Source organism: Vanacampus margaritifer, chromosome 6, assembly GCF_051991255.1.
Source record: "Vanacampus margaritifer isolate UIUO_Vmar chromosome 6, RoL_Vmar_1.0, whole genome shotgun sequence".
Classification (NCBI taxonomy): domain Eukaryota; kingdom Metazoa; phylum Chordata; class Actinopteri; order Syngnathiformes; family Syngnathidae; genus Vanacampus; species Vanacampus margaritifer.
This window is the reverse complement of record NC_135437.1, coordinates 13,862,968-13,890,927: the sequence shown is the minus strand read 5'-3', so window position 1 is coordinate 13,890,927 and position 27,960 is coordinate 13,862,968. Positions and strand designations below refer to the sequence as shown.

The window sequence follows — 27,960 nt, the reverse complement described above, 5'->3', positions numbered from 1 at the left end:
CGCAGCCCAATACCGCACATTTCCCGTCGCTGCAGGAAATTGTGACCAGTTTCCCACAGATCAATATCGGTGCGCAAATGACAAAGTATGCAGCAGACATCTCATCTCTGGTTGAGGAGTTTCAGCAGCGCTTTCGGGACTTTGCAGCTATTGAAAAGGAGATCACGCTTTTTTCCTCTCCTTTCTCCGTGGACCCTGATGACGCTCCAGACCACCTGCAACTGGAGCTCATTGAGCTGCAGTGTGACGCCGAGCATCGCAGTCGGCACCAACAGCTCCCTCTTGTCAACTTCTACCGCCAGCTGGATGAAGGCAGGTTCCAAGCAATTCAGACATTTGCTAAGAAAATGCTGAGCTTGTTTGGCTCCACATACATGTGCGAGAAGACATTCTCCGTTATGAACATTAACAAGAGCCGCATGAGGACGAGACTGAGTGACTCTCACCTGCGTGACGTCTTGCGCATCAAAACCACTGCTCTTGAGCCAGACATGGACTACATACTGCAGTCAAGATCCCAGTATCACCCTTCACATTAGTGCAGGCAAGACCTTTGTTAAGTCCTCTGAGTTGAATAAATTCTTAAATCTCAGTTAATTAATTTTTTTGTGATGGTCAAAATCACAGTTTGAATATGCAGTGATCATTGTTTTGTTTTCAGCACTTTTCCTACAGTGAGCATATAATAGTGAATAATATGTAATGTTTCACATGAACTTAGATATCCTTTATAGTTTTCTTAATTTTTTGTGGTTTGTGATTTCGGTAAAAACCTAAATGTAAAAAAAAAATGTAAAAGTAAAAGTATGCCATTTGTAATTAAAAAAAATCCCAAAAAGTTAATTTGTATTTAATGTTAATGGTTCAAAGAATGTCAGGCTAAATAGTCGGCCCCCACACATTTTCACCTTACCAAATCTGGCCCTCTTTGCAAAAAGTTTGGACACCCCTATACTATAGACGATCCAGAGTCTTTAGATAATCTACCATGAATGTTTTTGGAATGAAAGGATCTCGAAAACTCCCCCACATGCTGCCATAATGATATACAGTATATATTTTGGTCAAAATCAGTGGCTCAATAAGCCAATAACTATGATGACATATGATGATTTCAATGCTTTTGTGATCTTTGTGGAAACTCTACTAAGCGGAACATAAACAGCTTGGAATTGTCCACTTAGTAGAGGTAGTCCTTATGGCATTTAACCCTGGAGAACCCACGGGGTCAAATTTGGCCCCTATAAATTCTGCTACTCAAATAACAAAGAACTTTTTTCTTTTTTTTTTACAAATTTAACTTCAAAAGTCCAGAGTGCCACTTCTGACCCCTGCATGGGGCCATCTAGTGGATGAATATTGCACTTACATGAGCCAGAGTGGTGGTGACAGGATGGCTAAAATGCAACAAATAAAACAAAAAAATTATATTGTTCAATGTAGATGTGCATTTAATTGATTATTTTCTTAAATTCTAAATAGTTTACTGACAGTTTTTGTTATTCTGATTTTTCAAAATGATAACCCTAAATCCCAAAGGGTCAAATTTCGCCCTAATCCTAAATTAGGGAATAAATTGAAAAAAACATTAAAAAAAACATATATTTTGGTGTTCAGTGAACTTATAGCAGTCATTTAATGTATAATTCATAATTTTCCAAAGAAGAAAAGGGTTCTTGGGTTCTCCAGGGTTAAACACATGCCCTCTCTTGGGCAGACATTCAAAATAAGTAGTCCAATTAAACATTTTCAAGACAGGAATGATAAAGGGTTAAACGTCATAACATGATGACTGCGAAAAAGATAGATTTATGTTTCTTGTGCTAAAGCGGTCTTAACCAGTGGGTTGTGGTCTGTTTTGTTTACTGTAATACATCGCCATCAATTATTGTTACTGAAATATGATGTATACATGGTTGTCAGTGGATAATGAAAAAAGTACACATGGACCACCCTCAGATCCGCCGCACGCCGAATGTTGCTGCTGAATGCGACTGAACTGAACAAATTACTTTTTCTTTTTTTTTTCTGGAGAGCTCAGTATTGTTCATTCGGTAATTTTATCGATTTGACATGTCATCATCATTGCTCTTTTTTTTTTTGGTATGTTGGTGAGTATGTGTATGTGCGTGCGTGTGAGTGTGTGTGTATTCATTAGTTCACCTAAAACCTATTAAAAAATCCCATACCGTTCACCTAAACCGAACACTTCCAGCCAGAGTCGTGAGGCCGTCAGGAGACCCGAGGAAGGACCAAAGAAAAGAAAGGAAAGTGAAATCCAGCACCAAGCAGACACCACCCACCAGGCCACCAACCGAACCAAACTGAACAAATTACAGTTGCTGAGTTAGACCTGTACACCTGCCGATTGACCCTAGCGCACATACTCGCTGCACTGAAAAAATGTCGAACCCCTGGTATTCTTATCATGCAACTACCACAGGTGTCAAATCCAGGTCCAGAAAGAAACCCTGGACAGTTTGGCTTTAGCCGCAGGTGCTTCTACTCAACCGGTAGTTAAACGAGACGGTTTTGTCGCGTTAGGCCGGATCACTTGTTGTGCGAGGGGGCCTAAGATTGCAGGAGAATACATTTCTTCGTGTTGAGTTACCAGAAGTGTCATAGTGTTGCTTTCTTTGTTTCATTGCTTGCAGCGTGATTAAACACACTTCTCGGAACCAGTGAGTTGGTGGACCATGCGCCAAGGAAGAACCTATGAAATTTCTGGGCAGATTCAGCTGTTTTCATATACTCGGGCTCTCTATGATAATGAAAGGTTTTGGTACAAGGGCTGTTCCAGATGTGCAGCATGTCAAGCATAGTAAGCATAGGATGTTGACTATTTGGATCCTGTACAGCAAACAGGTGCCAAAGACTTGAACCATCATTTGGGCTTGGTACCTGTTTCTACTAACGAGTTTGCATCCCCCATGGCATACTTTAAAGTAAACCATGTGAGCGCAGTCAAGCTTGTTTGGATTGTTGTGACTATCAGTACGCTCATCTATGACTGTATTCTTCTCCCCCCCCCCCCCCCCTCCTCTCGACACAAGGTTTCTGTCTTGTGTGTTTATAATAGACTTTCTTGGAATCCAAATTCGGAGCGAGCGTTCAGTACAAAAGGTCCAAGCTGTTTTGTTCATGCGGATTAAAGACTAATGGCTGCGAGTTGTGCAAATACCACTCAGTCCCTGTTGAGTTGGGAAACGCATCCATTTCTCTCGCAGATGTGGCAAACGCGGGCTGAGGTCATCGCTTGGAAGAAAGATCGAATTACTACAAACTGCAAAATAGCCGGACCGTTTTTTTTTTTTTGGGGGGGGGGGGGGGTTCAGGGTTCTCACATGTTAAGCATGCAGTATTGTGCAATCCTCTACCAAGTTTGACCCCTGGGGTGAGATAGGGAGGGTAAAATGTTGTGATGGTAGAGTTAAAGCTACTGGATCTTCTTTTGGACTTTTGAACAACTATAAGCCAAAAATCATACTGGGCTAAAAGGTGTATAAGATGGTGTATAAGGGGCGGCATGGCTGAGTGGTCGTCTCCCATCCGTGAGGTTGTGGGTTCAATCCAATGTCCTTGAGTAAGGCACTGAATCCCGATTTGATCCCACTGGACCTGGCAGCAGCTTGCATGGCAGCAGCTGACCACTGATGTGTGAGCGTGTGAATGGGTGAATGTGAGGCTTCAATTGTAAAGCACTTTGAGCGTCATGCGCGTAGTCAAAGCGCTATATAAAAAGCAGTCCATCCAATTTGCCGTGCATGATGAACATTCAACAGGCAGAAAGTAGTGTCTATTTTTGAAACTTGGTGATTTTTTTTTTTTATCTTGTTCTGTGGGAACCATGTGGTTACCACGTCTGCCTGAGGTTTTTAGGTTAAAATAGCTGCTTTTAGATCTGTATTCGTCCAGAAACTGACAAAGTGTTCTCTTTTTGAGGGGAATAGTCATCTGTGCAACCTGCTGGAGCCCCAAACTTTAAGTAAGGCACTCAGTGGAGAAGTGGTTCAATGGATTTGAACTCTCCAGTCATAATAGCGATCTACATCCCCTGATATACGTCACAGTCTTGCCTTTAACAGCCCCGTTAAGCAATCTTGTAACCTCTTTGCATGTTTTACAGATGCCTCAACAGAAAGCGGCAGGGGGGTGATCCAAAAACAGCGATTGGTCAAAGTGCTTTGTTTGCCAATCAGATCATCTTAACAAGTCATCGTTTGGGAAACTATTCCGGTTTATCACAGCTGCGGTATTAGACCGCAACTTTGTGTGCATGGCGTCACAGGTTTGGATCAAGTGAGGATCAGCATGAATGGAAGTCACTGGGGTGCAGACAGCGCCGTCACTCTAGAAGTTACCATAACAAACCGCAAACCTCCCATCCCACAATCCCATCCTCCCCCCATCTTCCTTAGTCCGTTCAGGTGGCTCTCATGGTGCACTGATCAAGGAGTTCGGCCACCTGAGACTTGTGTTGGCTTGCATTGCAAATTAAGCTCCCCCCGCACCCCAACACCGGCTAAAGACGCTTCCGCTCCCCCCCCCCCTCCCAATGCCACAACGAGACTTCATAAGCCACAGAATTCCTCTGCGGTCTTTAAACACAGTAGTCCGTCAACCTCTTTTCCTGCTCCCATTGAGCGAGGCAGTGTCTGTCAGAGCCTCGCAGACAGCAATCAAACAAGGTCAAAGTGGCGGTCCTGCCATCTTGGTGATGAATCATCACATTATGGCAAAATAATGAAGAAGATTACTGTTTACTAAGAGCAACTGAACAATAAAGGCAGCTGCGTACAAGTGATTCAACCTCTCTGCCTTGCATAGCTTCATGTGTTTTGACAGCACTGCTACTGTAAGACCGTGACATCATAACCAGCCTTGTGGCCTGACAATTGTGCATTTCTCTAAAACTTAGCAATGTAGATGAGGGAAATACTGACATTCAATGAGCCCTAGCGCCATCTTGTGGTGAACTAATAATTTATTCATTTTAAAATCTGACCGTTTATGTCAATAGTATGCAAAAAATATGTTGTATCGTATAAACATAGATTTTTTATGTAAGAGTAGTTTTAGTAATCACTAATCATATTACATGGCTGTAGTCTCACCTTACTAGAGCTGCCATGTTTCGCCGCCATCTTCCTGCAAGAGATGCCCAAATGACAACTTTGCGAATGTAGTTAGCCCGGGTGCTATTGCATTGCGTGTCGGACCCGCAGGTTACCGCATGTGGTTGTCACCAACTCCCATGATTCGGGCCCGTCGCTTGTCACTTTCTTTGTCTCGCAAGCTTTTACTAGATTTATTTTTATTTTTTTTCTAGCTCCTCCTGCTAGCCGCTCGTTAGCCACTCCAGCCTATGGCTCCGAATAACACCCGTTAGCCGCTCTTGCTAGCTGCTCCGGCTAATTCTGGCTCGCTCGGTCTTTCGGTGTCGCTCGCCGGGCGTCATAACGGCTGCAAAGTCGCCTTCGCTCGTCGAGATGCCCGTTTGCTCGCGCAACATAGGAATTGGTGGTAGGCTTGCAAAATGTGGTCTCTCTGAGCCACCGTAGTGCTTCTAATGCTATTCTTTGACCACTAGATGGTGCTAGGGATCACTGGATGTCCCTTTAAAAATGGACACTGATGAAAGTGACCCTAATTACGGCTATAAAGTTAAACAGAGTGTACAACAAAATTTACTAGAATTTGCTTTGACCACAGCGACCTCAAGATTAATTAGTAAAGAACTGTGATTCCTTAAAAATATAAATATGATATTGAATGTGTACAAAGGGACAAATCAATGTGGCGCATACTTTCAGAGCAATCATCCCTAAAAAGTTACATGTCGAGAGCTGAAGAGAAACTCAGCAGACTGTGACCCGATCCAATGTAGCCCGGTCGCTTCACTCTGACTTTTAATAATGTGTCTACAAGGAAGCATCAATTTCAGAACAACATGGTACAGAGAGCGGAACCCTGCGGGATGCCACATCATGGAGGCTCCGAGTCTGACATGAACTAACCCGTGGAAACCAAACGTCCCTGGCAACACGTATGAAGAGCAGAATCACTGCAAGTGCAGAACGGAACAGTCAACAAATTGATATAAGAAATCATAAACTAACAGTTTTAGTGAGATTGAAGTGAAATTTGAAAATTGGCCACATTTTTTCAGGAAAAATAAAACCATCTTACGTCACAATACTTTGCACAGTGAGACTTACATAGCACAAGACCTCAATTCAGCTGGTGTCAAACGAGTCTACATGATAATAACAATAATAATAATGCATTACTGTATATTTAGAGGCACGTTTCTTGGCACTCAACCATATGTTGCAAAAAAAAAAAAAAGCTATGGCTTTTGCAGCCTGTATTCCAAAATGAGTAAATGCTAACAGAACAAACAGAGGAGAGCAACATTTTTTAATAGAATGAAAATAATGTTTTAAAAAAGAGAGGAATTTGCCACATATGTACGTGATGCAAAGCAGCGTCACATTTCATCTATTTCATCTGTTGATTAAAGTTTGGAATGTTTTATTGAGTTTACGTTTTTACCGTTGTAAACTTCCATTTATGCATAAAATGATAAATATATAAAACATTTTGTCCGTGAAAGTATTGCAATTAAATATTAAATTATTTTTAAATATTTGTTAGAATATTTTTTTTAACTCCCAAATTGTGTTGATTTTTACTATTTTCTTTATGTTGCTGCGCGTTGTGCAACGGATTGCGTTTGACCTTGGAGGAGCCACACTACTACATTGTTTGCTCAGGATTCATTAGCTAATGCCTGCTGATAGCTACTTACAAGCCACTTTCAAGCCTTTAACACCACGTGTGTACCGTCTGTCATGAAAAACTTTTAACAGCATGATCCTGCATGTACTGTACACGATTACTAACTCCCTTGTGTAATTTGTGGGCTCTGTGCTAATGTTTTTTTTTCTTCCCCATACCATATGTTCTCTATTTATATTTGCTTGGCTAATAGGGACTCGGCATGAGGGCATGTGTTTGGGTTAAGCGACAGGTTTAAAAGAGAGATGAAGCGATGCTGTTTAAAAAAAAAAAAAAATCACACCGGTTGTATCGATGACACGGAAAACAGATCAGTTAACTGTGTAAGCGGAAAGTCATAAACCCTAAAAAAGACATCACTGTCATGAGTGGATTTGAGCAGAAGTTATGCACGAGCTTCACGCTGGGAATATTCCTTACTACGCTCACAAGTCATGTGATCGCCTGCCAGGATTAGATTTCACGGGGGAATTGTTTCGCTCCTCTGCAGTTGTCTATGAGGAATCTTGCATATGTTACACGGATGATTGACATTACAGTACAAGCCACAATGGTCAAATAAAGGTTAATAACCTTCTTATTGAGATAATCATGATGAAACTGCATCCCAAGTGCGTCACTGGGCCCGGTTTTAGCCGCCCTGACTGAAAAAAAAAAAATCTGAAAAACGGAAACAGTTAAAAAAAAAATTTTTAATGCTATATTGTCACAAACACGGGTGGGAGTCATTACCAAGCTTTATGCAGAGCTTGCTGATTAGATTATCGTTTGAATCACCTGTGTTGGCTGAGGGAGACATGGAAAACCGTCTGGACAGGGGTCCCCGAGGACCAGGGTTGAGAACTAAGGTCTTAAAACGAAAAAATACCTCACAGCTTTGATGCTGCTACTTAGGTGATATGATGACATTATTCCAAATGTTTGCGTATTGTTCACCATTGTAGAACTAGTGACTGGTATTCCACACTCTAAAAAGAGAATGTTGAAGCAACTTAAGTTTAAAAAGAGAATTGTTGACCAATTTAAAAAAGATGCTTTAATTGGTAACAAACAATTGAATTAAATTAATCCAAAGTGAATATATTAAGTTTAATGTCAATCCAAAGTAATTATATTAAATTTAATATTTATTAAACTTAATATATTCACTTTGGATTAACTTAATTCTATCTGTGTTAGCAATTGAAGCGATTTTTTTTTTTAAGTTAGCCAACAATTCTCTTTTTAAACTTAGGTTGGTTCAACAATTCTCTTTTTAGAGTGCATTTGTATGACTCCCAAGTGCTAATGTATAGTTTACGTCTGCCCATTTTAGTTCCCATTTTCTTGTGCGGACTCCTTCAGTCGTGTTAAGTGGCCCAATAAGCCCTGCGGTGGACAGCTGCCTTGTGTTCGGGATATTAACAGCTGTGAACTTTTAAACTGGCAGCTCTTCATGAGATTCATTGGCAGCGTCCCACTGACTTATTTTCATCACTTCCTCTTAGCTCAGAGACTTTATTACCATTTCCAATTTTCATGATATCACACAAATGACATTCATTATTGTAAAAGAAAGTAACCAAATTATTTGCAGGCATATTGTGACAGTAATAATTAATAGATCCCAAATTACTCCAAGCAGGACAACTGGTGTACTATTTATGACCAGCAACCAAAATAATAATGAGGTCATCATGTACAAGATGGGCAGACAACAGTTTAAAAATGTGTAGAAATTAGGGTTGTCAGTCGATAATTTTTTTTTTAATCATAACTAATCGCATGACTTCAATAATTAAATTGTGATTAATCACAAATTAATCACACATTTTATAGCTGTTCCAAATGAATAATAAAATTAAATGCACAATAAAATAGTGCACCCTCCCACCCCTGGTTTTTCATACTCTTGTTAACATAAAAGTCGAAAAATATGTTAACCTAATACAAATATGGTGGTATCTTTTAGTTCATTGATACAGTAATTTCATAGTAATTCATAAAGTTATTTGAAGATAAAATTAAAAATATGTACTGTAAATAACCAAAACCAAAAGAGTGTGAGACATTAATTTGTGTTGGTCATTTTTCTGCCAATAGATGGCATAAGCGTTTAATGTTGGACATTGATGACACAGTGCAAGGGGCGGGCACTAATCGAGCATTAAAAAAAATAGTGGCATTAAAGGAACATTAAATTAACTCGATATTAACACCCTAATTTTGACACCACTACTAGAAATATAATTTTTTTGAGGTTTTTTTACACCTCATATGAACACTATTGGAGGTCTTTAGCAAACCCGTTCAACTCATTGCCATTTTATACTTTTGACCTCATTTACGTTCCTCAGAACGGGACAAGAGCCTCATGGCATGCATTGAGAATCTTTTTTTATTTATTTTTTTATTCTGTCTCGGTCAAGACTAAACATTTATTTTACAGTCCGATCAGTCGCCGTTGTTTACTTTTACCCTTCATCATGGCAGCAGCACACTTCCCGGCTCTAAAAATAATTCCTAACCCAGATAAAAGTTTCTCGTTCTTCATACAAAGTGAAATCTTGGAGTGGATTTGGCACTCAGGGAGGACACAAAAGGACACTCTGTTCAGTCTCCAGTGAAGAGGGCACTGTCAAAGCGGACCTTCAGCATGTTCAATGTGTCCCCTGATGAAGAGCGCAGTGAAAGATGGCCGCTCCCGGAGGTCTGAAAAGAGACGCTGATAACCTGCCCTAGGTGATAGTGAGATGTCTAATATTAGTGTTATCAGAATGCTTTGTGATAAGATGTGACACACTCTGTCACTTTGTTCACGTCCCATCGAACGCTGTGATTCACTTTAAGGGACTATGGGCCGGATTTGCTAAGACCCCACATAGCGAGCGCTGAATTGGCCACAGGTGTAAAAGTAGTAGAGACAGCAATTTTTAAAGGTCCTGTGCTATCCAGATCCAATTTTTTTTGATGACGTAACACATTTTTTTTTTTAGTTTCTGGCATTTCAAAATGCGGAATTCTTTCTAACTTTGTACTTAAGTTTGGCAGATGCCATCCTAGGTGCCCGGTTTGTAGATTAACTTTTAACTATTTGGGCCAGTGATTGTACACATGAATCTGTATTAAATGAGGCCCCAATAGTGAATTAATGATACATTTTGAACAAAATCTTTCTCACCACTAAAATGTACCGAATCCCCACTGTCGGCTTTTTTTTTTTTGCATTGGCTGAATTCTGCACACAATGCACCATCCCAAAAGTGCCACGGTGTGATGATAACATAATGTGCATGGCTATGTTCACTCTGCAGATAGCAACTTGAACTTGCCTCAACCAAAATTTGCACAAAAAAATGTTCAGCACATGTACACGTGTACAAAGTGGAGCTCCAACAATCAAACTGTTGTCAGCTCAAAGTCATCAAATATCACAAGCTACAAAAAAGCCTTATGCTAAACCTAACCAGAAGTCCACCATTTTTGAATTTACTTTGGAATTTGTCACCCATTTTGATGCACATTTTTAACAAATTCCTCCCAGAGAATTGATGAGATCGTCTTCAAACTTTTGCGTCGAAAGATGTTTAAGATGAAACGCTATTGAAAGTTTGTTTGTTTTTTCGTTGCATGCTGTTGCTGTGGCGATGGGAAGGAATAATTGAGCGTCTCAACCCGGGAGAAAAGTCCAGATTTTTTTATTTTATTTTTTTACAGGATTATTGGGGTATGTGCCCAACGGAACCCGACGTGGGCAAGGTTATGAGGGCCCTCTATAGTTCAGTTTTTTTTTTTTTTTTATGTTAATAAATACTGTGTTGTGTTCTATTATAATGCATTTTTGTATCATATTACTGTGTTCGAAAACGATGATATGATTGTGGTACTATTAGGAGATGCCCAAGTCCAATATGTACCAAATGTCGCCATTGGGTTGCACCCTATGTCGAAGCCTCCATGACGGGAAGGCTTCTGTTTAGAATTGAATGGCTGTAGCCATTGTTCGGCATTGCAGCTTCAGTCTGGAGTTGTGTAAACAGCTTTAAATGGCAGGGAAGCCACGGATCATCTGAGAATGGCTCTGATCAAAGGCGCCTTCACATGAAACATGCGTGACACCGCGATGCATGCGTGTGTGTACGTGTGAATGTATGCATGTCTGTGAGTGTCCTACAAGGAGATGACAGACATAGATCTGTCTGGTGTGGTTGCTTCAGTGCTCCCCAACCCTCGCCTACCCCTCCCTCTTTTTCTTCTTCTTGCATTTTACCGCCTGTGTTTGCACAACAGCAGTCAATGAGAGCCCACCTGCCCCCTGGCCTCACACGGCATCATGTGACCACCTCCCGCTCTCCTCGAATGGATGCTCACACACAGAAAACTTCATTACAAGTAACAACACGTGCTTCTTTCACAAATGAGTCCAAGAGCATGTGGATTTGAGAAGATTAAAATAAAATAAAAAATAAAATTAAAATAAAATAAGATTAATTGTGGAAAATAGGTTAGGCCACTTTTCCATTATTCAAAATGCTAATTATCGGAAAATTAATAATAATTAAAAAAAAAAAATCATAAAAATAATTTTGTAAATTTATAACAAATATTCAATTCAATTTTATTCCAGACTTAGGGTCCATTAAAAACAAACAAAACACTTTTTTTTTTTTTACTTTTTACTTTTTGAAATGGCTTGGTCAGAACCAACAAAAAGCCAAAAAATGGCCAAATAACGCCCAGGGGTTAAATTAAACATACACACACACATTATATATATATATATATATATATATATATATATATATATATATATATATATATATATATATATATATATATATATATATATATATATATATATATATATACACATATATATATATACACATATATATATATGTATATATATATACACATATATATATACGTATATATATATACACATATATATATACACATATATATATATGTATATATATATACACATATATATATACATATATATATATACATATATATATATACATATATATATATACACATATATATATATATATATATATATACACACACACTCATATAATAAAATGAGAAAAATAATCATATAATATGTTTAATTTAAAGTAATTATAAACACAAATATAATAATTATACAAATGTATACAAATTTAAAAAAAAATAATGGTAAAAAAGGATACTATATATTTATCATATATTAAAAATACACTTATTCAAGATTCAAGCCCACCCACTCTAGTTGTAAATTAATCATGTGAAAATAATCTTAAATACCCCAAAAATATTATAATTTTTTCTTAATCAAATAAACAAAAACAAAAAAAGGACTTTAGATTGATTTAATTTGGCGGCAAAAAGAAAACAAAACTGTAGACCCAGATTAGAATCTGGAATTACCACCACTGCAGATCACCTTCCCACCTGCGTGGAAAGTTGAACCACCCTGGACATCTCTTTACCAAGCTAAATTTAGCGCTATGTGCAGTGCTTTGTTTTAAACTAAAATATATTTCATGAACATGTTTGCGTTAGAGAGCGACTGAAACTCAATTATAACATTTGTCCTGGACACTTTTTTTGGACCTTCAAAAAGCTTTAAAATTCTAAAGATTTCTTTAACAGTCGTACTATCCCACTCGGCTATGCCATGTGTTTCTGTTTAAATCTCGCTTTTACACAGCATCACTCATCTTAATATGTTACTTAGCATGCACACAATTACACATTCCAACTGTAGGGGGACCCTGAGAGCAACAAAGTGACAGTGAATGTGCACATTCAACAAATAAAAGAGCTTTGACAACGCCATTTTGTTTTTGTAGCTAGTGAGAGAAATCCTTTTTGACAAAAAACAAACAAACCGGGTGACCGGGAGCAAAGTAAATCTCCTTCCAGGAAGTCTGAACTCTTTTCGCGCATTATTGCTGGAGGTGACACCGCATGAGAGCTCTTTTAGCTTCCATCAAGTCCAATCCCGAGGTGGAGGGACCACCCATTCACTTGCCCATTCATTCTCTTGTGCTTATTCACAAGACTGCCTGGCTCACTGCTCCCGGTCAGGTTGAGGGGAGGACGAGGACAACAGGGGTCCCGCACCCCTTATAGGCCACGAACCGGACGAGGGCGCTTCAAGGAGGTCCCCTGCTGTGGGAAGCTTTGATTTGCCACTCGGCTTCACGGAACAATCGCGCGCTGACACCCCCCCCCCCCCGAGGGGCCGGGCTTAGTGCGAGGTTAGCGGTAGGGTGGGCTCATGTCGCGCGTGTTGGCGATGTTGACATTGACAGTGATGGGAGGGCAGAGGGACAACGTGTTGACCCGAGCAGTTGTGTGGAAGGCGTGTGGACTGCATGTAAATTGGCAGAGGCGGCAAACATGCTCACATGACAAATGAATGGAAATGCCATTATTCCATTGCACCTTAGGCACTAGGGGGCAGTATCGTACAGTCACACAGACACAAACGAAGAAGAGTTTCACAACTAAGTGACTCCAGTGAGGTGCAGTACTACTAGTCGTTTTCCATAGCCAATAATTACATTTTCCTTTTATCGATACGTTGAAAAATCCACTCCATCCTAGCATAAAAATTTGGGGGGTGAATTTTACGCCATTTCCATTCTGATTTATTTTCACAATTCTTGAAAATTCAAATAAAAATAGTACTGTATGTCTACATGTGTTGTTTTTAAAGGATTGTAACAACCCCCACAAAAATGCTATTTGTTGTCCTCTCTATGATATTTTGTGTTAGCATTAAGCTATTACACTAACAGATATTCAAAGTCGGTTGGTTGTTTCAAATAATCAATGTGTAGCTAACTTTGTTTTATGTTTGAAAGTAAACTTCCACTGCTGCCAACTACTAACTACTGCTATAGTTGAGTAAATTCATTTTTTTGCTTGTTTCTTGAAAAATTCCAATGCTGGTCACTCCTAGGTCAAGACAAAACTGACTGAATATGACCAGTTTTCATCAATCAACTGCATTATTGCATAGTTGTGTACGTACGTCTTCTAGTTGGCTATTAATCAAAGAGAGGACTTCCACTGACTGTCATATTATTGCTAAGGACTGCCTTGACAGAGCCCACATGGCCCCCCCACAGATGGGCCGGGGCCCACCTGAGCTCGCTCACCCTTCAGCGTCTGTTACATATTAAGTTCTGACAACACAGCTCACGTTCTGGGAATCTGCTTTTTTTTTTCTTTTCTTTTTTCTCCTGTGGCCAGACTAACTACTTATTCATTGCGTCGAACGGGATGACCTAGTCACTTGGCAGCTCATCAGTTAAAGCAAAGCTCATAAATGTACACCCCCCCTGCCTTTTCATCATCTTCTTCACTGCTTTATTGTATTTTATTGAGTGTCCCGACAACTGCGTTTGCTTATGACAGATTAGAGCTTTGTGTGGTTCAATACCTGGCGGGGTGCCAATCGTCCCTCGAGCTTTGTGAGTGGAGTTCACTTTACCATCTTTGTGCACCTGGATGAATTTGGAGCAGCAGGATGCCACCGGTCTCAGGTCACAACAGGAGAATTGCCCAATAGGCATCCTTTAAAGGGGGAAAATTGCAAAAGAATGATTCACATTGTAAAATTCAATGATTAACTCATTCAAACCCAAAAAACGGATAGATATGTTTTTTAATACTTTGTCATTCACTCCCAAAAACGTATTTACACGTTTTATTTATTTTATTTTTATGCTAGAGCATACAGAAGGCTTTGATACAGCTTCTGACATGAAGAGGTCACTTAAAGCAATGGTAGTTATTACAGAAACCGGCCAGCAGGTGGCAGCAGAGTGTAAGAGATCAGCCAGGGCCATGTTGCAAGTGTTTTAACAGGTTTGTGATTAATGATGAAACTTAGCTATATTATAATACTAATTGCTGCAAAATGGAAACAGATAAAAAATATACTTTTTTCCTGATGAAAGAAGAGACTCTAATCTTTCCTTTGGTAGGTTCCGAGTTTTTATAGCAATAGAACTCAATATTTTGTGGACCTTGCAAAATCAGTCAAAATCCAGTAAAATAGCCGCGAGCAAAGGGGGTTGCTTCAGTGAAAATGGCTGGGAGTGAATGAGTTAATATTTTAATATATTAAATATATTAAAATCCTGCAAAAACATAATTTACCAAAAACTTAAAGTACTGAATCTATGTCATCATTATATTTTCTCCATTTCCATTTGACTTGTTAGTTCTATAGTGGAAAGAACTGGTCGTCCTTGAGGACATCAGTTTTTGCACATACTGTATTGTCAGATTTTGTAGAGTACCCGCACATGCACTCACGTGTAGATTACAAAATGCTGACCTGAGCAAATTTCATCAGGAATTTTGTGTGCTGAGTCTTCAAGACATAGAACCTTAATGGCCATCGAAGGAGCACCCCCCCAGAATGCTGATAACTCCCCCCTCCCCCTTCCGCTATTCACGAGTACTCCGGTTCATATTTTTTGTGGGGGTCCATTGACTTTCTCCTTTTCAGGCTCCTTTTAATCCCCGGGTCTGTGTCCTCAGTGGCTGGCTACAGAGGGGCTATTATTCGGGGCCTTATTACTGCGCCCCTCGCGGCTTATCTCCTTCCTGGTGACAGTCTTTTCAAGCCTCCCCCTAATGACCTGGGGAAACTCACATGCTCAACTTCCCAGGGCTGCGGGGGCCTGGCTGATGTCAGAGAGGGTGGGGAGCATGGCAAGGGGTCCTGCGTCCCACTGCAGGTGACCGAGTAAAGGAAGATTGTTGGGAAAGTCTTCTTAAAGAAATTGTTGATTGCTTTGGACAGGGTACCTTTAAGACATTGAAATATTGTCCAGTAAAAAGCACCAAAGTTGATTAACTAAAGTAGTCTGCTGGCACTGTAATGATGTCCAATACCCCGGAGGCTTAATTAAAAGTCCACTATTCTTCTTCTTTTTCTTCTTGGCCAAGTGCATTTATTAGAGAAGAAAGTCCATTTTGATTTAAATCACATTCCGAGGCCCGGCCGGGAATTCAAAACAGTGCATTCACAGCTGGATTATGTCCATGTAGTGGTAATAGATCGCTTTTACAGTGGAACCTCCAATGTTGAACACCCTCAGTTGATCTTGGTTGAATTCCAAATTGTTCTCCTTTCAAAACCTGGAAGGAAAAAGTGGATTGTCATCACCATAAAACTTTTGTTTTTAACCGTACGGGCAATATGATAAGTAGCATTTTAACATTCTTAACGGTCATAAAAGTAAACAGAGAAGTTTAGCTCAGGTGTAATAAAACTAAAAGAAAGTAAAACTATTTGCCCTTTGACCGAAACGTAATGAAGAGGGAATAAGAAGGTAAAGCGAAATTGCATGTGAACTCATTTCTTAAAACAAAAACAAACCCACAATTTTTATGGTTGTTTGCTAAATATGGAATAGAAAACATCTGCCAAAAAATGTAAACAATAAACACAATATGGCACTACCTATCGTGACGATACGTAATCTGAATTTGACTTTTCTCCACAAAAAAACGTTAAAAATAAATAAAAATATGACTTATTTCATAATATGGTGGACCCCCGCATTCTCACGGTTCGACACATGAGGAATTGCATATACATCGATTTTTTTCCAATTTTTTATTATTTTTTTTAAAACAAAAAAAAATGTTGCATGAAATAGGAATCAATGTCTTACCTTCCAATCTCCACACGACAATGGCCAAGGCTAAAGAGCTGTCAAAAGAGGTCAGGGACAACACTGCAAGACCCCCTGCGACCTTTGTCAACGTCGGGACGAGGGGTGGGCCGACAGATCTTTAAATGATTGATTGAAGGGGTGACTATTGGCATCATTATTCCAAAATGTAAGACACAAAGGACCATCAATTGCCCTCAGTCTGGGACGCCATGTAAGATCTTGCCCCGTGAAATGAGGATGATCATGACAAAGGTACGTTTTGTTGAAGTACAACAGGGGTGCTCAAGTTCGGTCCTCGAGAGCCCCTATCCAACCTGTTTTCCATGTTTCTCTCCACCAACACACCTGATTCATGATCAGGATCGTTATCAGGCTTCTGCAAAGCTTGCTGATTCGCTGATCATTAGATTCAGCTGCCCTGCAGGAGGGAAACATGGAAAACAGCCTGGATAGTGGCTCTCGAGGACCGAACTTGAGCACCCCTGAAGTACAATTACAAAAAAGTGACTCAGCAAGAAATCTAGCATTATATTCGACCAAACTCTCTGACATCAATTGCTCATAATGAACATTACCAAAACTGTTTTTTTCCCCATCTTTACAATATCGCTAAGATAGGGCCCATTTTATCCACGAGTGACCACAGTTCATGCATTTGTTGCAGCTCACCTTGATTATTGTAACATGTTGTTTTTTGGTCTTCCCATGTCTGGTATTAAAAGCTTGCCGTACAAAATGCTGCAGCAAGACTCTAGACCAGAGTTCCCCAACCCTGGTCCTCAGGGACCGGTATCCAGCCTGTTTTCCATGCCTCCCACAGCCAACACAGGTGGAGATCGTTATCAGCCTTCTCCAGAGATTGCTGATTAGCTGATGATATGAATCACCTGTGTTGGCTGTGGGAGGCATGGAAAACAGGCTGGATACCGGTCCCTGAGGACCAGGGTTGGGGACCTCTGCTCTAGACTACAACGTTTGATAATATTACTGTACTGTGATAGTAAAACTAAAAACAACATCAATAAAATCCGGAGATAAAGCAGAAGTGCTCACCCTTAGGACATTGTACTGCCCGACTATCATCATCATTGGCAAAGTTCCCACCCCACCCCAACAACCTCCACCAGGGCTTAACTATACTTGTCCGTGCAAATTGCCTCACTAAACTCATTACCTTCTTAATAGGACCCATCCTACGTGTTTTATGATTCCGAGACGCAGACACCAAAGGCCTCGGGAACCGACGGGCCTGCATGCCATGTGAGGAAGCAGGAGGACGGACACCTGTGTCACGTTTCCCGGGGGCGTCTGCGATGGACAACGGGGCTGTGTCTGCAATAATCATCCAAATTCTTGTCCACCCCTGAGGCTCAATGTTGTAATGCATAAATTGTAAAAAAAAAAAAAAAAAAAAAAATCACCAGGGTTAAGAAGGGTGACGGTGATAATTACAAGTACACTACTGTTGAACAGTCAGTTCATCCCCCCATTCGGAGGCTTCTTTCAAGATCAAGTGATTTACGGCTGAGAGCAACTGGAAGCCTTTGCGCCACTCATTTGAATGCCTCATCATGCACACTCGATTTACTCGCCATTGTAAGGGCTTGTTCAAATAAAATCCAGAGTTGTGGAACAAAAATTCCACTTCTTGAACAAAGCAACTTTACGGGCACAGCAAATTTCAGACAGTGATTCTCAAAGTGTGGTACTGCAGGCATTCTCTATTAGTGTGCAAAATAATCCCTAAATTAAATGTGCATAATGTTACACGGGCTTGAACCTTTTTTCAAACCAGTACAGTTCAGCTATATTTTACGTTTAAGTACAATATGTTTGCATTTAATGTGAATATAATTTTTACTTTAATGTGCAATACATTTTAATTGAATTAGTATTCAAGCGTTGGTCGGAGTAGGAGATATGAAACTATTAGCCTAGCGTCAATCAGAGTTAGCGGCTTCGGCTAACTTGTCTAGTGCTAGCTTCCGCTGTGGATGTGTGAGCACAAATTTACTGAAGTGGACTGGCGGAACTACACCACATTTGTAATTAGGGTGTTGTCAAACAAATAAGGCAAATATCTAAGTATTTTTACCCTTTCAATCTGTTTAAGCAAGGTGACCTATGATTTTTTTTTTACTGTTAAAAATAGGGGTATCAGGCGATTAAAATTTGTAATCGTAATTAATCGCATGACTTCAATAGTTAACTCACGATCAATCGCAAATTTTATATCTGTTCTAAATGTACATTCAAATATTTTTATTATTATATTAAGTTTTCATACTCTTGTTAACATAAAAGTGGAAAACATGTTAAACTAATAGAAATATGGTTGCTTCTTTTTGTCATTGGTACAGTAATTTCATAATAATTCATAAAATTTAGTTCAAATTAAAACGATGTACTGTAAAAAAAAAAAAAAAAAAAAAAAGACAGTGTGATATTGATTTGTGTTGAGGTCATTTTCTGCCACTAGATGGCATAACTGCATTTGTAAGACATTGGTGACAGCTCAGTGGATTTTTCTTTTCATATTAAGAGCTATCTAATCTTTAACATGAAGTAACTTGTGAAATTCTGCACTTTTTTATTTATTTATTGTAAAACACAACTTGACCCCAGTCTCCACAAACATATGCATTTTTATTAAATTCATTGCTGCTAAATTTTGATGTGGACGTGACTGCTGTGTTGCAACTGGAATTCCCCCAGTTCATGCTGTCCAAGTAAGGGGCGGTCATTAATCGCGCGTTAAAAAAAATTGTGGCGTTAAAGGAACTTTAACTCAAAATCTAATACATTCATTTTGACATCCCTAATAAAAAGAATCAGTATTAAAGGCTTAACGAGCTAGCGTTCAATGATTTTCGTAACAAAATCTAGACAATCTTTAACAGTTGGCAGCTTAACCCTTTGAGTTATCATTGCTGCTTTTAGCCAACCATTCTTTTAATTACTCTAAAACACCCATCCTCTGTGACCCCCTTCTCCTCCATCCCTGCCTACTGTGTTTGCATCAACAAGGTTACTGAGGGGATGGAAGAATGCGGAGTGAAGTGGACGCGACACCCTAAACGTAACAAAAAAGATGTGTTTGCAGAGAGAGCAGCCGGCAAACTGAAAGCTAATCAAGAGCGGCTCGGAGCGCCCAAAACCCCCCGCAAGTTCAACAAAGCATCTGGGCGCTGCCAAACACAACCGCACCCACACATGCAAACACACACGCATTTAAAATCAGTGTGTTTCTGGAAACCATCACTTTAGTGGTCATCCATTTTAACAGTGAGTTGTTGTAGTCAGTGTAGCTTCATAAATCCCATTTGAAAACCAAAAAATGTGGGAACTGCCCAACGCAATCACCTTGGATGGACAGTCTATTGAGTTTGACATCTGGTGATCAGAGAAGAGAATAAATGAGGGCACAGAATTATTCAGCATTGACAAATAAATATGAACGTAGAACTAAGTAATTACTGAAACAATAGTGGACTTAAAAATGATCCTTGTGGGACTCCAAAGTCAATAGGACAACTTCAATACCTTTATTCTTTTTTTTTTTTCCTTTCGGACACATTCTTACAGGTAACATTGATCACATCATATCATTTGCAACATTGACATCCGAAAGAAGGGCTGACGGGTAGAAGCCATGGTCTTCAAACGCCCTTGTGTTTCTTCCAGGTAGTATTCAAACTACCAGTTAGAGATAACATTTTAAAATTCTGCGTTTTCTCAATAAAAATACAGCGGGACATGTGGGAAGTTGTAATAAATTGTGTAATTTATCAGAAAGGTCTCACAAGTGCTGAAATACATTGACTGCAGTACAACATAGAATCCATGACTACAAAGAGCAGCACCAGCAGCTAGCTAGTTAGCAGCTAACGCTTGTGGCTAATGCTAGACCCATTTCCTTGGTGTTAATATTAAGATGTAAAAAATAGTCAACTTACTTGTGTAATCTTTGACAACTTTACAGTATATGTATATTTTTTAACATTCTTGTACAACAAACATGTCATGGCGACGCTGCTTTCAAAGTTAGGTCCACTTGCTTCGCGTAACATCTTGTATACAGTATATTCTACATATGTACTCTAATTATAAAAGGAAATTACACACACACACACAGTCTCACCAGGTCTTAATCATGACCAAGTCAGCAGTGATTCCAGACACCACACACGCACAATTTGCAGGTCCAGCTCTTGCGGTTAAGCATCCTGACAAGTCGGCAGATTCAAAAAGGCTGCGCGTTGTGCTTTTCCTGCACTGCAACCTCTGGCATCAAAGGCGAGGGAGGAGAGGGATGCCAGATAATAACGGAAAGTGTTTTGACATCCAGCTTTAAGTCATTATTGGATTTAGATAAGCGGGGAATTCCATCCGATGCGAAGTAAAACAAACAAAGAAAGGAGATTGCAAATGATTCCGGCAACAGCGCGAGTGCCGTAGCCTCGGGCCGCTCAGATTACATCACGGACGCAATCACACGTGGAACAATGGAAACATGCGTGTTGGTGCAGTGCTGGTGGAGCCTTGCAGCTTCCCTGCAGGGTCAAGATTAGGGCACCAAAGCCAGATAAGTTTACTGTATGTACATAACTGCATGTAGCATTATTTCTTCTTGATTATTTGGCGTTGGGTGGACCAAATGTGTGGCGATTTGAGTTGTTGTTTTCCACACTAAACAGACTGTGACTGAACTTGTTCAACATCCTGCGTCGGCTGTTGTGTTCTCTAATTTGAAAAGCAAACGTGTAATCATAGTTGCTTGTTTTCCCAGAAAAGAGGTCAATTGGAATTCTAGAGTGGAAAGAAAAATCTGGTTCCAGCATGTACACATGCGTCGAAGTATGTTTAAAAAAAATTAAGTGGCTAAGACTCAAAATGTTAATGGTAGCTTTTTTCATATATGCATTGCTATTTATTCAATTCCAGGTCAAAACACGAAAAACACATTTACATTTCTATACCCTAAGAAAAAAAAGGGAAGATGAATTAATTACTTCTGGCAGCTGAGAACTACTGTATTTTTTACACTGTAGATGGTAAATTGTCACTTAAAATTTGATCTCTACAGGACAGTATAAATAAAGTTCTATTAATGAGAGTTTCACACAGAAGTGAACGCCTATTTTCCAACATTTGTAATGGGGGGGCAGCATCCAGGAGCCAATTATTTTCACTACTAGATGTTATACTGTACTTGAACTATTTTTTTTTTGTTAGTTTGTTTTACGAGTTAAACAGGCTGTAAAATAACTGCAGCTCTTCCCATGCATTCGAACAGGAAATATGCAAATTCAATAATATGAAAAGCACAAACAAGAGAACCAAAGTGGAACATCATTTAATGTAATCAGTTTTTTTTTTCCTTCTTCATATGCAGTGGACATGACAGGGAGGCACTGCCTCTTCCTGCCTACCCTGATGTACAGTATGGAGTATGGAGAAAACCATATGCAGCATCTTACCTTTGACCCAGCGTTGACCATCCCAGCAGGCACTCAACATAATAATGCCCCCAAAGAGGTAACAACAATCACTGCTAGCTACCATTACATGTTAATGCTTGCATTCTAAATAGCCCCAAAATACACAGAGGGTGTTTCCTTCCATCACACTTAAAATATATGAGCCATAAAAAGCCTGGCAAAAATATCTCCTCCTCTTCATCAGTTAACTCTGGCATCTGTCCAAAATGCCCCAATTCGTCAACTTTAGCCCCCCCAGTTGTGTGTGTTTACGGAGGAGAGTTTTAAGCTTTCCAAGCGCCAGTGAGCATTCCCCAGGATTAGTGTTGGACAATGGACATCCATCACTTTTGACCAAAATGGAGTAGCTGGCTCCAACTAACTCCACTGTGATTCCCACTGCAATAAGAAGTTTGGATGCATGACAGTACTTTCTCTGCTGGCTTTAACTTGACTCCCACCCCTGATATCCCGGTCCAATCATCTAATAGTGGTGCAGATCTAGATTAAGGTGTAAATTTATGACTTTTCAACATTGCAGTCCACTTGTATTGCAAAAACATGGATTAAAGACTCACCAAATCCAGAAGATGAAGCTGCAGTTGGCACCAACTTTATAATGCACATTCCCGCCACCTAGCAGATTGAAGGGAAACACACTTACTAGAGTTATAGTACACACCTTCTCCAACGCAAAACAACCCTAAAATACTGTAAAATGCTCAATTAAAGTAGAAGACAACCATAAACATTTCTTGACAATAATATGTTACATGTGACCTCACTAGTCTAAACATGACATTTTGATGAATTTTACATTAGTGAAATATGAGCTATGAAGCAAAATCTAGTTGTTGTTTTTTTTATCCATCTCAGGGGGGCGGCCATTTTGCCACTTGCTATCGACTGAAGATGACGTCACAGTTGCTGAGGGCTCAGGCAACGACCAATCACAGATCACCTGTTTTCCGAAGCCGAGCTGTGATTAGTTGTTACCTGAGACCTGAGCAACTGTGACGTCATCTTCAGTTGACAGCAAGTAGCAAAATGGCCGCCTTCCCAAATACGGTGATTAAAATTGAAAGGACATACACAAATGCATACTTGCTAGCAATGTGTGGCAGCTACAATTTTAAAGATGCTGGGGGTTTTTCAGTGTGTAACTACCTCGAGAGCGCGCCATTGTTATGATCAGCGTTTGTCAATGTGTGACTGAATGAGCAGGGTGACGCAAGAACTACACAACTGCCAAGAATCATTGAGAAGAAGAGGCAAGAACACATTATATTTTGGGGCAAATCTAGATACAAATGCAGATAAAATAATTTATTTTTTAAGTGCTCCAGAAGTTCAAATTGACAGATGCATGTACCCTAATGCCATTTATTTTACTGTATTACCTTTTTTCACTTAACTTATTCTCATTATTATTTGCCTGATCTCACTGCAGTGAGCTCCCAATATTGCAACACTAAATGTTTTGGTTTAGGATGACACCATCAGAATTTACACAATAGGAAAAGTAGTCGTAAACAGGGAGCCTACTCGGAACATTCACAATACTTCTTTATGTGACAGGCCCCCGCACCCCCCACAAAAGTGAAGTATGAGTGACTGGGGGTGAAAAAAATACAAAGGTTTAACATACAGTATGAATAACATGATGTCAGTATTAGCACATTAGTAAGGCTTCCGATAATAAGGATGATGATGTATTGCATGTCAATGTGCTGAAAGGCAAGGGGAAGGAATAGATCGCTATCTGTTTACAGCCTATTTGTGGTGCCTGCTTTAAAAAGTCTGCAAGGACTTTTTTCCCCTTACACTTTAAATCACACGAGGATCAAGAATCATAAGCTAATGGAAGACCATTCATTTTGTAACTATAGGCCCCGTTTTGGTGCCCAATGCAAGTCTAGTGCAAAGTGCAGTCTAGATGTGCATGAATGGAGGGAGATTTTTTGTTGTTGGTATTTTTGTAGACAGATACAGCTGTAAACGGATATTTGCACCGTTGTGGGAGTGAACGCAGTCAACTTTATTTGCGGCCAGTCGATGAGGATCCGCTTATACACTTTAAATTTGGCGAAGGAGAGGCGCACGGTCTACATGGCAAAGCATAACTGACTTGCTAGAGCCCGAGCAGGAGATCGGCGCACTAAGTACGTTTATAAGGAACTGCAAGAAAATCTCCACATGCGGATGATGTAAAGGTGGCCACAGTTAAGTGGGCACCTGGATGGAGATAGACTTCAACCGATCGTGCATCCTTGTTTGACAAGACCTAGTTTAACAATTAATTTATTTCTACAGTGATTCAGAGGGCTCAATGCACGCTGATGTCATATTTATGAATGAATATTTATAAATATTTATGATTTGATCCAGTTTTTGGATCAAATCTACCAAAATCCCATACACCACCTACGCCAGTGGTCCTCAACCCTGGTCCTCGAGGACCGGTATCCAGCCTGTTTTCCATGCCTCCCACAGCCAACACAGGTGATTCATATCATCAGCTAATCAGCAATCTCTGGAGAAGGCTGATAATGATCTCCACCTGTGTTGGCTGTGGGAGACATGGAAAACAGGCTGGATACCGGTCCCCGAGGATCAGGGTTGAGGACCACTGACCTACGCCACAATCTGGTTTACCTTCGTCTGAAGTCTCGTCTACTTTCTGTCACCAAATTGTCACTTGAGTGTATCGCAGAAGTCCGCCCAAACACCCAAATTCCCAAATATGGTCAACTAGACTTGCCCAGGCAAGAAAATGAAGGTCCTAAAAGACATAATCATGATATTAAAATGTATAATGTGCAAAGACTTTAAACTCTCGGTAGGTGTGAATGTTTTTTGTTTGTTTATACAGTACGTGCCCCTGCAATTGGCGAGCAACCAGCCTGCACCCCACTTCTCACAAAGTTAACTGGGTTCGCTCACCTGCGACCCTAAACAGTCAACAAAAGTGAATGGACGGATGGCCGTGTGCGTTTACACCATCCGTATCTCATTATGGTGACCGTCCTACCCATTCCCAGTAAATCTATCAAGTAAATGAATGACTTAGGAGCAGTTTCATTAGCAAACCCATCTGCATCCTTTCACCAAACAAAAAGCAGCCAGCAGAACTTAATCTACTGCTCTATTTTCCAGTGTAACTAAGCGTGTAATGCTTCTGGTGCGTGGAACACAAACTGACAAGCGTCCAGGTAACATGGAATCATTTAAAAGCCTAATGTGCTGCTGACAACAAAGCGAGCATTCGTTTTCTTGGGCCTCGACTGTGTCATTAAGGAAGCGGGCTGCCTTCCAGTCACAATGAAACATTGAGCTCAGAGTGTTTTGAACCCGTTTGCCGACACAGCTGGGACACAGTTAGAAGATTTTGCACGGGTAACTTTTGGCTCTATTTAGCTGTGTGTTGTGCTGTATTGTTCTTCCACTTTGAGGTTCATTCAAACACAGAGACAAGACTTACCACTTAATGCAAGGCTTTTGAAAGTAATCTGTAAAACGTGTGGTGTTTAGTAAAACATGCATCTTGCCAATACGTTTTAAAAAGCTGTTTGATTCCCTTTGAAATGAGGCCCCGTTTCTGAGGAACAATCATTTGTTCAGTAAAGTCGTGAGCGGGTGAACTGGAGTCCATCCCAGCAAGGTAACATAATACAGACTGACCAAAATAGGACCTAGAAATGACCCTTGAGGAACCCCACATGTCCTGACCTCTCAAATAAGAATTATATTATAATAATTGTCTTGTGTCTTTCAGGACACCCAATGATCCTTGAAGATCTGATGGGGAGGAGGAGTGTTTTTGAATGTATGAGGATAAGTACCTGGAGAGAACCCTAGCACAAAAATAACATACAAACTTAGCGTGAGCCGAGATTTGAACCCGGCACCTCAGAGTGGTTAGCGATTTACGAAACATCTTAGAGGTTCCTCTCAATTGTGAGCGGGAACTTGAAGGCCAAAATCTGAGTCAGACGTTGAGCTTTCAGCCAATTAGTTTGCTGCCATCATGGAGATAGCAGGTCTCTATCATCAACTGACGCTCCAAATAGAACGAACGTGTCTGTGGTGTGCTTTTGTGGCTTTTAAGGTACAGTACATGTTGTCAGAAAACACAGACTTCTGCTCCGTGAACTATGTATGTTTAGCCTTTAAACAGTGGAGATGCAATGAGGATGTTCAGTTTTTTTTGTTTTTTGTGTACAACGCATTGTTTGCAGCTGTTTTTTTTTTTTTTTTTTTTTTTATAAAGTTGAGCTATTCACTAATGTGCTACGACCAAAGGGGAGAAAGATTCCCGCTCAATTTCTAGTTGCAGTGCCTCATATTATACCTACCACAGATATTTTTGAATCCTCACACATCATTACTTACTACTTTGAACAACACATCAAGGAAATCCCATTGCAATTGAAATCATATTTACCCTCGTGTAGATTCTGCTTCTCCCAATGAGAGGGGGGCAGGGAGTTGCTGCCCTCTATGGGTGACAAGGGGAGTTACAGCAAGCTTTTAATATTGCGCTATCGACTTTTCAAACGCTTAAAAATCATCCATAAGCTTTCTGAAAGTATCAATTGTCTATACTGGTTGCTCTCATTAGGGTTGCGGGTGACTGGAAACAATGAGAGGAGGGTGTACACCCTTGAATTGTCACCAGCTAATGGCAGGGCACCTATAGTAACAATTCACACTCATATTCACACATATGGACACTTTATTTATTACATTTAGAGTCTAAAATGAACCTAACATGTAGGAGGGCCTGACTCTTGAGTTTCAAAGGTGGTTAAACTCAACTGTGAAGCAGATGTGCTAACCGTCTACGACGATAGCAATTTATATTCAAATGCAAAACTAGTCTTGCAATTCCTGGAGGACGACCAGCTTTGTTGCTCTTCTCTGTCAAACCAACAAGCTTCTCCCATCCGTTTGGCTCATTTGCATTGCAACATGCAAGACCACTAATGAGTTGGGCCAGGAACCAGACCGCTAATTAATCACAGCAACTGTAAAATGTGCTTCTGCTGCTGAATACTGTGAAGCATTTAAAGTGGGTTACACGCATAATGTTAATCGGGTCGAATTTATGTTGTCTTATGGGTGTTTTGTTTTTCAACCAAACCTGCTCACCAAAAAAATAAAAAGGACACAGGAAACCCAAAACACCTTTCTCACCTATGAAATGAAATCAATTAGTGTCATTCAATGTTCAAAGTAGCTAATGCACTAATAATACATATACTGTACATACAGGGCTAATTTGTCCTAAGATAAGCCACACCCACCGAAAAGAAGACTGGCCAATCACAGCGCAGTGAAGAACAGAGCTCCAAAGGTGGTAAACTTCTGAAGATGATGCAGCGATAGGTCGGTCTCATCGAGATGTTGATTTCTCGTCAGATTTTGCTCGAGGTCGCAAAGTTCGCGAGACGTTCGCCTAATGTTTTAATGTTCGTTACATGGTGTTAACACGAAAAACATTAAAACATTGCGCGAACCTCTGGCAAATGTTTAGAGATCAGAACATTTCGCGAATGTGGCAATCTTGAGAAAAACACGCAGAAAAAGTAAATAACGTAAATAAAGTACAATAAATGTCATCTATAAGTATTTTTCCCCCCCTATATTTTAGTAGTGTTAAATACTGTAATGTTAAAATTGCCCATATTGTTACAAAACATGATATTCAATAATGTTGTTTTCTTTTAGGTCTAAAACTTTGATGAACACTTGAGCCTAGTATGTTGCTGCATTTTATGTTGGTTCCTTAATAGCTATGTTGTTTGTTTTAGGTGGGACTTGGTATAAAACATTTGAGAACCACTGGAACGCATTGACTTTTTTTTTTTTTTGCTTTCTCAGGCCCAAATATTACAGTAACGGCACCGAATCACTTTCATCAAGTCACACATACGCACATGCACACACCTTTCATGACACCCAGCTGAGTGCAGAATGAGCTCATAAAGCCAGGTTGATGCATA

The 27,960-nt window shown here is 40.0% G+C and overlaps 1 protein-coding gene across 5 annotated transcripts in view; it reads right to left on the bottom strand.

Annotated features, from left to right (window-relative positions):
* The window catches only part of LOC144054232 (A disintegrin and metalloproteinase with thrombospondin motifs 20), a 141,202-nt gene that overhangs the window by 112,217 nt on the left and 1,025 nt on the right, over positions 1-27,960 (bottom strand). For 2 of the 5 annotated variants that reach the window (XM_077569469.1, XM_077569467.1), the window contains exons 2-4: positions 26,400-26,453; positions 22,534-22,591; positions 14,222-14,355 (exon numbers count right to left, since the gene is read on the bottom strand). The gene's annotated coding sequence lies outside the window, so the exon portion shown is untranslated. Of the gene's footprint in view, positions 1-14,221; positions 14,356-15,124; positions 15,194-22,533; positions 22,592-26,399; positions 26,454-27,261; positions 27,369-27,960 lie in introns of those variants that run through there. The other 3 variants (XM_077569470.1, XM_077569468.1, XM_077569466.1) reach the window with 3 other exon arrangements.